The following is a 13,048-nucleotide window of genomic DNA, read 5'->3' as shown; positions in this document are numbered from 1 at the left end:
GGAACCAAGCTTTCCTGAATCCAGAGTGAATGCCCACAGTCATACTTTCTCTACTCGGGCAGAGGGCCCACAGGAATATGCACATACAGTATACGCTTCTTTATGGCACGTGTTTTTGTTTTTTTTTTACTACTATCATATTCTCGAAAGCTTTTTAAGGAAAGGTAACATGTTACATTGCTGCCTATAACGAGGTTAAAGCCAAAAAAATGCCTCTGTAGATGTTCTTCTCATCTTCCACTGGGATTGAGCAATGGTTCCACTGCACTGCAGTGCTGCCTTCCTTCTCTGGACGTCCTCATATTCCTCTAGGGATGCCTTCTTGAGGGTAGACTTTTTTATCAGCATAACTAACAATCATTAGGGGTTTCTTTATAGAATAAATTCATTTAAGAATGCTCATTGAAAGCATAAGAAAGCATATTAACACACAGTTACAAAAGGATTAGTATTTGGAAACTTTAAGTGCTCTAATCTGGGTAGACAATACAAGCTTTTATCTTTCCAGGGTGATCAAGTTTCAGGCTGTCAGGATTTTCACCTTAGATAAATCCTTCAGCATAAAACTCGTCTGCCCTATATTAAACATCAGATTTCCTGTGCTACTATTTGAAACAGAGAAAGTAATCCAGGTTACTGACCGGATTTCCTCACCCTTGTTGTGTGATAAGAGGTGGACGTTATGAATTCAGCTTCTGCACATGATGATGTTAACTCTCAGAATGTTTAAAGTAGATTGGTTTCAGTATTAGGCAACTGAGCAGTCCCACAGATTTAAGGGAAAGAGTAGCATATGTAAACATGCACTTACATGATTTGCAAGTGGAAGTTACAAGTGAAAGTAATTCTCTACCCAATAGGTAACCACATTTCAGTTGTGAAATTATATATCCTAATTTCTGATTCATTATAAACCTCTTTGAGATCTTTTTGGTGTAAGGAAGCATTTTACACACACACAAATGCATTGCTGCGATACATTTCTGAGATTGAAAACTAGATTATCATAATCTTTTCGAATGAAAGCCCAGACTTGAATAGTAATTTCAACTCATTTCTTAAGCAAGTTAATCACTTTTATAACTGATGCTAGAAAAATCAATGGCAAACAAGCCAAGACTGTTAGTGTCGCATGCTTTCTGTTTTCCTTTCCTCCCACATCCAAATGAGAGTACCTTCTGAAAGAATCATGATAAATCTGTAATAACTGTTGTTTTGTGTTTGTTTGTTTGTTTGTTTGTTTTTCCTACCCTATTTAGCTGTAAAAGAGCAACATTTCAAACATGCTGCCATGTTGTATGGTTGGTTTTACATGAAGTAAATTCAAGGCCTGATTTAGCTGATATGAGTCCTGTATTATGGACAGTATTAAATTTTATGGACAGTGTATAAATTTTCATCAAATAAGTTTTTTAGTCTTTTTATAACGTAGTGGCTTACAAAATTGAATTGCTTTTTGGAATATGAAATTCTAGGGTATTAATGCATTGACCAACTTAGATTGACTTGCCACCTTAATTTATTTTATATATATGTATATATATATATACATATATATATATATATTGCTTTTAGGTTTTCTTCCTTAAAAGAAAAATAACAAAACATGGTAAGCTGCAATAAACTAATAATTTCTTACAAGTTAGTGATACAGTTCTAAAATTAATCAGTAATGTTTCAAGAGAGTGGTTCTTCACTTGAAAAGTCTATGTATTGAAACCAGAACTCTTCACTGGAAAATATATGCTAGGTTTGGCAGAAAGGCTTTAGCAAGCATTGTTTATTCTGAAGGAGATCGTGAATAAACAGCTACTATTCCAGTGGCTATCATGAAGAGCCTACTAGGGCTGGGTGGGTCAGATTCAATCTCTGTTTTTCACCATTTAGGTGAGAATTTTGATCTCCTGTCTTTTACATTACAGATAAGACCTTAGCCACCAAGCTACTGGCTGATATGCAATAGGAATATTCTCTGTTCTTCTATGCTGATACTTTGTATAAATAAGCTTTGATATTAGCAGAGACTTGAACTTGGGATTTCCATTTTTTTTTCTGAGCTCAGCAGCTGTTCTGTCTGAGCTTCCCCTTCTTTCATTAAAAACAAAGAAACACATCAAAAAAATTCATCCAAAAGGTGAATTAGGAAAACATTTGAGTTTTCTAGCTTCCACAAGATGGGCAAATGTTTCCCACAAAGTTTTAGTCAGCTTTACAACACATTTTTGTCCAAGGAAAGCTTATATGTTAATAGCAGCTGTACTTATTCTCCCTCAGCTGAAGCCTGATGTGTTAAAATGGGAAGTTATTATATAGAATCTGCTTTATATTGACATGCTCTTCATCCTCAGTTTCTCTTTTTGTGTTCACTGTATTCACTAGGACATCTTAAACTAGATAGTAAGGACTTCAAAGCAGGTATCATATCTTTCTATGGATATTTACTTAATGCATTGTGGAAGAGAACTCATTGAAAAGTGGTTGCAGCAGTACATGACATTATTTTTTCTGCAGAATAGCCTACTGCAAATCACTGACCACCTTTGGTTAGTTCCTCCTCAGAATTCTCTAACACATTATCACCAGTTTCTTGTCCAAAAAAAATCTCATATTCTTTTCAGTCATCCGACCCTACAAATCTTCTACCTTTTCCTTATCTTTCCTTCATGTACATACACGCCATTGAATTCATTCATATTTGCTAGAACTCCGCAGCTGTGTTTGTATAACTGTGTGCTGTGTCCCAGGTTCTTTCTACTTTAATCTCTCATCACTGCAGTCTCTCAGGGCTATTGCAGTGTCACTGAGGTGATCACAAATAAGATGGCAAACCTGTGGTATTATTTTATATGCTCGATAAGACACATCCCTTGCAGCCACTTCTGCTTCCAAGTTCACGTTCCCTGCTGCGAAGCATGAAATATTTGCAGCTCTTTTTGCAATAAACAAGCCTTTTCCCACACACACATGTACAATGAGACCTTTTTTCATAATGAGAACTGATAGGCAGTCTAAATACAGGAATAATTACCGTTAGCTGCATATGCAATTAAGAACTCCTAAAGCCCTTTTGCTTTGTTTAGTTTTCTTTAGAAATACAGTTTCCCAGGCTGTATCTTGGAAACTAAATACATCCCTGGATGTCATAGATTTTTTACAATATTCCTGAGTGGGAAAGATGATGGTGATTTTTTTGTGAATTTTATAGAAGACTTGTTAAAGGATGAGAAAGCCTTTTTATTTTTTTATTTTTTTTTCAGATCAGCATTCCTCTCCTCTCCCAAAGAAAAGTACAATTGAAACCTGTATTTTGAAATGTAATACTGAATCCTTCCTCCTCTACTCTCTTCTGCTCTCCAATAAACAAACAAAAGAGGCATAAGTTTCTACACACTTTCTGTTTCATTGAGTATGGAAGCTTCTTTTTATACCAGAAAACAATCATAAAGAGCACATTTTGCTTTGTGGCTTATATTCATGTATTTGATAATGAATCCAAATGTGTAGTCTTTGTCTTCATTTCAATACCAAGTAACTATTAAAATGCCTTTAAAAGTCACTTTCAAAGAGAGAAGCAGAAGCATAAAGTTCTGAATTTTATATGGGCCCAAACTTTATCATTTATAAATTCATATAAAACCAACATCTGAAAAGAATTCAGTTGGCTCTGAGAGAGTACAAATAGATTCACAGAAGAGTCAATACATTCTTCACTGAAAGATCACATTGCTAAGTCACATTTAGAGGGGAAAAACCACACCTGAATTCAGAATGTAAGGAAGACAAGTTGTTTTGAACTCTATTACCTTTTTTGTTTTTGAGATTTCTATGGTGTTGCCTCTTGAAATGGCCTCTTGCTTCCAAACTGATAAACAAAATCCTTAATTGTACTGCTCACAAGAGTACTTTTAAACATCAGTATTCCCCAAAGCTTCATGCTTCATGCCATGGCTTGGCTCATTTGTCTCTTGTCATAAAAGCCTGATCCTTCTTTTAATTTAGCATTTTATAGGGTTGATCTATTCTGTCATATTTTGCAAAACAAACATTTTTAGTGTGGAGTTTCGAGCAGTAAAAATCTAACTTTTAATAATGACTAAAATAAACCTGGATTGCCATTTTGGTAAATATCTATTTCTATGCCTGCCAAACATACAGGACAGGTAGCTGCATCTCCCAGAAATCCTGAAGATTTGTATAATAAGTGAATCGCTTCATTATGGATAAAAGTAGGGCTATATAGCCTATCCTGAATACCAGAGAGAAAAAAAAAAAAAAATCACATACCTTTCAGGATTATCTGAAAGACACCAATACAAATGCTAAATGTAAAGTTGAAAAAACAAAACATTGTGATTTCTAATAGTTTTACTCGATATGTGAATTTTAGAAGTAGCAACCTTTTTCATATTAAGACAATACATAGTTTTGTTATCCATTTTTATTTATTTTTGTGGCTGTTTAAATTTAACACCTTTTTACGTGTCGGTGGTCACTTTAAGTTCTGTAGTTCTCATTAGCACAGATTTTGCACTGTTGGTGATTTTATCTAGTTCAGTCCTCCTTGCTGACAAGCATTTTGTGTCTCAAGACATGTCATGATTCATAAGCTGAATAGCCTCCTTTTGCTCTGGGATTTGATAGACCAGCTCAGGAGCATCCTATTCCTACAGCAAAAGCTCAGATGAATAATGTAGTATGAGTAGAGTGTATCAGTCAGAGAGGGAGATACTCTGTTAGTGCAGATAGCTTAAAACTGCTAGTCAGGAAAAGGTAGATTAAGGCAGATAATGGTCTTCTGAGTCAGATTTTGTCTGGCATAAGAAATATATAGTGATAAAACAGTGTTGGAATCATTTTGCAGTACTGTAATTGGACACAACCTTCATTTAAGATTTTAGCTTTCAACTGCCTTACCAAATTTACATAGCACAAATGCTAATTGGTGAAGAAAATTATACAGTAAGCTCTCATTCACATTATGTTCAGAGAAGTTCAAAATTCCACTTTTTTATCAAAAGGTGAGGTGCATTTTTTTTAAAAACAGTCTGTTGACACCATTGATTTGGAAAATGTGAGATTTGCAGTAATTACTCATCATGACAGTATATTTGCATGCAGATGTCATTCTATGTCTATTTGTATTAAATAAAAACAATTTTAAAGAGTTTTCCCCTATGTATATTAAAAGTCCAATTTTCTTGCAACTCAGGGTTAAGTTGCTTATTTTCTTTTGACTCCTTCTTGTTTTATATCTTCACCATTTTATCCAAAATACTTGAAGCTTAAAGTCTGAGCTTTTCCTGTGTCTGGTGCTGGGGTCCCCAGAGCTGAACGCAGGGCTCCAAGTGGGGCCTCATGAGAGCAGTGCGGAGGGGGAGAATCCTCTCCCTGGCCCTACTGATCACGCTGCTTTAGGTGCAGCCCAGGGTATGGTCGGATTTCTGAGCTGAAAACGCACATTGCTGGCTCATGTCGCGTTTCTCATCGACCACCACCCCCAACCCCTTCTCCTCAGGGCTGCTCTCAGTCCATTCTCTGCCCAGCCTGTGTTTGTGCTTAGGATTGCCCCAGCCCAGATGCAGGACCTCGCACTTGGCCTTGTTGAACCTCAAGAGGTTCATACAGGCCCAGCTCGCAGCCTGCCCAGGTCCCTCTGGATGCCATCCCTTCCCTCCAGTGTGTTGACTGCACCACAAAGCTCGGTGTCATCAGCAAACCTGCTGAGAGTGCACTCAATTTCACTGTCCATGTCACCAACAAAGATGTTAAACAGTATGTTATGTATCTTTTGAGTTTCAGTATTTCAAGGTGTTTTTACAAGCATACAAAGTAGCTAAAAAAAAATAAATAAATAAAAAAGCAGGAGAGATGTTCTTCCTGGATGACTACCTTGAATTGCCTTTGAGTGCCAACCCAGACTTGAAGATGAAGTGTATTACCTCAAAGTCACTGACAATCATAAACGAAATTCGAAAAAATATCTTCTAAGAACACAGTCAAAGATTGGATTTGTCATCTAAAACATCTGTTTGGTCCTGTGAGTTTTAAGGTAACAGAAGATGACAGCATCATCTCCTCAAACTGAAGAGTTACAAAGGAAGCCATGATCTCATAAATATAGAATAGCTTGAGGCTATCCAGGGTTCTCTGAGTCATATTTCCCTAATGATAATTTTAAGGTCACTGCTGAATATGATCAGTTTATTTTGAGAGGCAGGAAATAAATCAGAAGCAATACCTGGCAAGAAAGAAACAGAGATCAATTGGCACAATACATAACTCGAGCTCAGTTAATCAAAATGCCTTTTGAAATACTTTTGATTTGTAGCTTTGGTATTCTGTTGTTATTGAAATTTGTTTTAATTTTTCATCCAGTACTCTATGAAGGAGTCTATCAATTCCATGTCTGGATAGAGAATGATTAGTTTTAGTACTTTGATCAGTCTGTGTTGACAAAGTAAGCTTTATCAACCATTACTGAGATTAATTTTTGCTACATATTATCATCAGTCTAGCTTCTCTGAAATCTCTTTTGAACACCTGCATGTAAGTAGTTAGTTTGCATCAACAGGAAAAAAAAAAAAAAAAAAAAAAAAAAAAAGAAAAAGAAAAAGAAAAAGAAAAAGAAAAAAAAAGTCAAAATGCTTGATATCTGCAATTTTAAAGCGAACATGCTAGTCAGCTATGATGAAAACAGTTTACGATCTAACATGAAACATCACTTCTGAATAGTTCTAACTACTGGTTTTCAAGACATGAGGTAATTTCTAAACTCATGGTATGGCATCGTTAGCTTTTACCCTTGTGAGTTCAGAACTGCCTTCCTTCCTCTGCCCTGAAGTTAACAAAGAGTTAACTGTGCTTTTACTCCATTGGTGCTGTCTGCTTCTGGTAAATTGACTTTTGAAATATCTAACTTGAAAGCTCATTCTAGGCAAACTTTAGATAATTATCCTTTCCAAGACTAGTCTTCATTAGCTAATCCTAGCTATTAACAATGTGATCTCTTTTCCAGTAAAGGGAAAGAATTCCCTTGTAAGTGCCAGCTGTTTATCTCAGTTAATAGTGCCTTTCACTTGCTTCCCATAATTCCTCTAGTACTCATCTACTTAGAGGTGAATAGGCCTTATCTCATAACTATGTGCACCTTGACTCAAATGCTTTTACTGGAGCTTGGGAATTTGGCTTTTCTCCACTTAAATGAACAATCACTAGAGGAACTTAAAAAGCAACTAATTCATGAGAGCTCCTCATCAGTGTCAAATATATTTACTTGTGACAGCTGAGAGGTGTTTCTGTTGGCTTATTTAAAAGATAAGGCTATCAATGTTTTTCTTTGAAATAAATATTGACAAGTGTTTTGCATTCAATTAGTCTCTTTATCAGAGTATTTCAATTATTTAATGGTCATTACTACTTGTTCTTCTATCTGCACTGAGTAATGGAGTACAGATATACTACAAGACCGTCAGAAAAAGTACACAAGAGCAGAGGTTTGAGCAAACACATTTGTACAGATAAGGGATGCCCCAGAGGACTTGGCCCCAGAGCTTCAGAGTACAGAGCTGCCAGAATGGTTTCTGGGAGCAGTTAGGGACCATGCTGAAAGCAAAAATTCTGTGCTCCTGTTAGTACAACATTTCAGTTCATACCAAAATTGCAATTATATGATATGGCATGCTGGTTAATAAGGCCTCAATTAGCTCATTTTAGACCCAGGACAATCTTAGAAGTGTACTGTGTGCCATTTTGTGTGCTATTGCAGATCTTTGTGACTTACCTGAAATAAAGGAAATTAAGAATGACATTAATGCTCGCAGTGAAGATGAGGCTTGGGCTGAGCAGTAATAATAACTGAAGAGCTTCAACACTTGTGGCTTTTGAAATTTGAAACGAGTCTTTCAAGGAAGTACTAAGTAGGGTAGAACTTGGATGAGAAGCACAAGCTGCAAGAGAGAAGCATGTAGATGATGCCACAAATGTATATATGTAAGACTCAGCCATTTGCCAGAGTTGTAGGATTCTTGTAAGTAACAGATAAAGAACCGTTTGATTATAAAGCTTGAGCTGTTACTATTCGGTGCTCCTAGTTGAAATTTGATGTCGGTGAGTAGAATCATAATACCTTCAACATGGGAGGAAAAGTGATTAACAAGACAATAATGCAGCACCTACAGGTAGGGCATCTGCTCACCTGGATATCCAGACCAAAAAGAACTTGCACAATATAAAAAACAAGAATTAAATCTTACAATAAACTGGCCTGATGATGAAAACTATGATGAGAAAATGAAGATGAAGTTGTAATTTTCTTTTATTTTTCTGTACTTTCTCATTGGGAAGCAAGGAAACAAAATGATTGACACTATTACTAGGAATAAATCCTGAAATACTGGAATGAGTAATAAGTGTCTGATGAGAACTATGACCTGAGACTTCTGCCTGAGGCTGTGGAGTGGAAAGGATCAAAACATTAATAGCCATTAGTGCAGAACAAATACAAATGTTCAAGGTAAAGGAACAGGGAAGCAGAACAGGCTGACACCATAAGAGAAAGCAGACATTGTGGTTCAATGTGTCTGCAAGAGAAACCAGGAAGAACAATATTTAGCCTGAAAATATTATTGAGAGTTGCTTGGACAAAGAAAGTATCTCACTGCTTGTTCCCTAAAGGAAATGGAAGTCGAAGCACATGTGAACATGTATAGAGGCTATAAATGAAAGAAGAACTGATGTTGTATGACAAGAACCTCTCCAGTGTTTTGTCTCCACTTTTATTTTCTGGAAGAAGCTGTCTGCTTTTTTTTTTTTTTTTTTTTTTTTTTTTTTGCCACTCTGCTCTTAAACCAGTGACCAGCTTGGTTCTGGCTGGCTGGCAGAGCTGCGATTTTATTCTAGCAACACTGATAAGCAACTGTTTTAGAAAGGAGATATGTGACTATGAGAAGAGAAATTTATCATTTTGAGATCAGTGGATAATTACTGACTATTAAAAAAATTCTTCCCAAGAAGATGTATTGTTGTCTTTTTTTTTTTTTTTTAACAACTCCCTAAACAGCTGAGTAAACAATCTCAGGTTGACCCTCAATAGAAGTGTTTCACTTTTTTTTCTAAATAAAATAATATGATTTCATTTTCTTCTATTTTTTATTTATTTATTTTAAAATTAGTTCTAAAATGTTTCTTAATGAAAAGCCAAACCAAAACAATTGTATAACATAGGAGCAGGATGCTTACACTATCCCAAAATGTGTTGACTTCTGACATTACCTGACATTTTTTAGACATGCCTAGACAAAATTTGACTTGAAATCACAAATAATTTTTAAATCTGTTCAACATTTTGGTAGATACATGAGTGTTTGGCCAAGAGAATCAGGAAATATGCCACAATAATGAAAAAAAAAAAAAACATGCCTTGATAGTGAGTAGTGGGCAGAAATGACTGCTCTGGAGTAAGGAAAAGATTTCCACATGAGAGAGACAGCACAAAGCTTGTGTTGTCAAGGCTGTCTAAGAGAACCAGGGAGTTTGCAAGTCCTCTGCTTGTCAATGTTTATGAAAACAAAGCTCTCTGTGAATTAATGTGCTACTTTCACACCTCACAGTCTTACAAACCCCAGTCTCTGTGCTAACAAAATCTCACAAGTGGCACAATTATAAAAGTACACTGACAAACATTAAAACTGACAGGATATAAAGTGTTCTCAGTTCTGTAACTTGGATATAAACTAGAAGCAAAGAGGATGGCACATGTTTCTGCACTTGAAAAACTTCCCCCAGAATCTTCTTTCACGGACAGCTTGAGAAGACAAATTGTACTGGAGTTTTTCAATCTGTCACAGTAGAGGACAGCTTCTGAGCTGTAGATGCTTTCAAATGAATCATATATCATTTTACGTGAGAATTTATAAACCTTTCTCTTTCAGTTAGCTTTTTTTTCTCTCTTTGAATATCAGAAACACACCATCCAGCTCTAATCCAGTACATGCTTCCAAAACAGCCATACAAATCCAAACCAAGTGTTGGAGCATTCCATTCATTGAATTTTATATATGCTCTTATCCTAGCTCTCCCTTCAAAATTAAAATGTCATGATAGAGCAAAGGGAAGAAGCATCTATTCTTTAATGGGAACACCAGGATGGGAACATGATGGCCTTTGTGGAGCTGGAGTCCAGGCTCGGTGGATCTCACTAGCTTCTGTTGTGGCTCAGCCCCGGCAGGCAACTGAGTACCACCCAGCCACTCGCTCACTCTCCCCAGATGGAAAGGGGAAGAGAATCAGAAAGGCAAAAGTGCAAGAACTCGTGGGGTGAGATAAGGACAGCTTACCAGGTAAAGCAAAAGCTGTGCACACAAGCAAAGCAAACCAAGGAATCCGTTCACTGCTTCCCGTCAGCAGGCAGGTGTTCAGCTGCATCCAGGAAGGCAGGGCTCATCATGCGGAACAGTTTCTTGGGAAGACAAATGCCATCACTCTGAATGTCAACCCTTCTTTACCCCAGTGTTATTGCTGAGCATGACTCCCCATGTTGTTGGACGTCCCTTTGGGCAGCCTGGGCCAGCTGTCCTGGCTGTGTCCCCCCTGCAGGGCAGCACAGCAGCACGAGGGCAGCACGAGGAGCTGAGCAGTCCTTGGCTCTGGGTGAGCCCAGCTCTGCAGCAACTGAAACATTGCTGCGTTATCACTGCTATTTTCATCAAAAATCCAGAACACAGCATTGCACGAGCCCCTACAAAGAAAATTAACTCTATTATCCCAGCCAAAGTCATTACAGTATAAAAGTAAAGTACAGTTGAGAGGTTATTGTCTCTCTCTTCAGAAGAAAAAATATGTATAAGACCCTACACAATAGGGTTTTAAGATTTATGAAAACGCTGCTGACCACTGACTTGAAATATGTGAATTTAACCTTAAAGTTTTTCCTGCTTAGGAGAAATCTGCCTCAGTGCACAAGGATGATAGAATCTAGTCACGCTCTGGCATGATGCACAGAAACTTCTGAAAGAGCATAATGTTTTCTGATCTAATGATGCAGTACAAACATAACTTCTTTGGTGGATGCTTATTCAGTACTCATCTGTGATTATCTGTAGGGTAGGGCTGTATTTTCATATGAAATCCGTTCTAACATAATCTCACAGGTGACAGCCTTTGAAGTTTGGCAAAGTCCTTAAAAGCAATTATTTTACCACTCATTTTATTCTCATTGTAATTTCTCATCAGGAACAGTGCTAACTGCAGTTTTTATTTTCTCTTTCTTTGAGGACAGTTTATATTATTTTCAGTTAAGCATTTTGATTAACTGAATCACTAAGGCTTTTCATGATGTAAGTGAATAATGACACTCGTGTTTTATAAATGTGGAAGCTGAAGAATGGTGAAGGAAAGTGACTGTGAGAGTAAGTGGCACGGTCAGTGGCAGGGTTCGGAATAGAAACCTAAGGTCATTAATGCCAGTTCCACTGTAGCTGATGGACAGCACTGTTCCATGGGGGAAACACGTCCCCACACAGACCTACATAACAACAACCTCAGCAGACCAAAATCAGGCATTAAAAGATGAAATGACAAACGAAGGATGCTTATGTAACTTCCAGTTTCAGTCTATAAGTGATCTGTATCTTTCCAACCACTCTGTTTTTACCCCAACCCTAGCCAGTGTAGAGCACCTTCTTTTTCCGCAGGCACAAAGTTGTGTATCACTGCCTGATTACAGTTCAGCTGCAAGAGCCTATCTTATCCCAAAGAGCTACAGCCCATTCAGACTAGCTGTAAAACATCCAAATAGATTTGTTTAAAAGCTCTTGCTGATGCAGGGTCAAAACCTTTCCCTACCTTTCCTTGTTTTTCAGTAACTTACTGAGTTTTATTTTCAAATCACTATCCTTGTGGTTTTGAACAGATAGTACAACAGGCAATACATTGAGTCACTTACAGTATTTTCTTGTAACTTTATGGCAAAATAGTAGAAGATAATACTTCAGAAGTGTTTTGGAGAAAATTTAAAAGTGTACATCTTGGTGCTGTTTCTTTTGTATTTTCCAGTTACAAGAATCTACAAGAAATTGACATATATATAATTCAGCAAATTATCAAAAATATTACATTTTTAGTGAAGTGAGAGGGGAGAGACTTGATGGGACCTGAGGGAAAGGAAATGTGTGGTAGAGTTGTTATGAAGGTATGTAACACAGCGCTTTTCCTTTGGGTTCATAATTTGAAAGTGTGGTCAATTAGGATATTGATCTCCTAACACCAGATCAGAAAAAGACTTTTGTTCTAGCTGCAAGCTATCAGTCTTGCATAAACTGAATATGCTAGTTAAGATGCTGTTGGTCTGCATGTAGCTAGTAGAAAGCCACCATAAACATTACCACGGCTCTGGATAATTCAACAGAAGTGCAGTTTGCATCCTTGACTGATCTAAACCAGATACACATGGCAAAATGTTTTGCTAGTGTGCGCTAGGGTGTTAGTGCTTGTGGAGTCATGGCTCAAGTGTCATCCAGACATTGTTCTGCTTCCACACCTTTTCTGGCTCATTCCTTTGACCCATCTCTGAACAGTTTTTTGAGTATGTCCCTAGGTTCTCTCTTAGCCTGTCTAGGTGGCTGACACTTGGACTGTTCCCGGTTGTTGGTCTGTTCTTGCTCCTCTGTTCTCAATCTCACTCTCAATGGATGTGCTGTACTTGTTCTTTCTGTCATAAAGCTACTTCCTGAGCTTTTACCCCATCTGCTCCTGGGCAGGTCTAGGTGTTTCTTTTAGAAATATGCTCCTGCAGTCTTCACATCCTTATCATGCAGAGCTTGCCGACCCCTTATCAGCATGTTAGGTTGATGAACCCCACGCAGCAGTCTCTGTTAGTGTTTGGGGGAGGGAGGTGAACTGGGTTGTACAGAAAAGCTGCTTGAAATGAGCTAAGACATTAAATAACAAGTTTCAGCCCAGAGTTAGATTTTTATGCATGAATTATAAACCTCCTGTAATAGAAACTGTAAGGGAAATTCAAATAGACTATTAATTGTAGCAGTGCCGATAT

This window comes from Aythya ferina (assembly GCF_964211825.1).
Source record: "Aythya ferina genome assembly, chromosome: 6".
NCBI lineage: Eukaryota > Metazoa > Chordata > Aves > Anseriformes > Anatidae > Aythya > Aythya ferina.
This window is presented reverse-complemented; position numbering follows the sequence as displayed.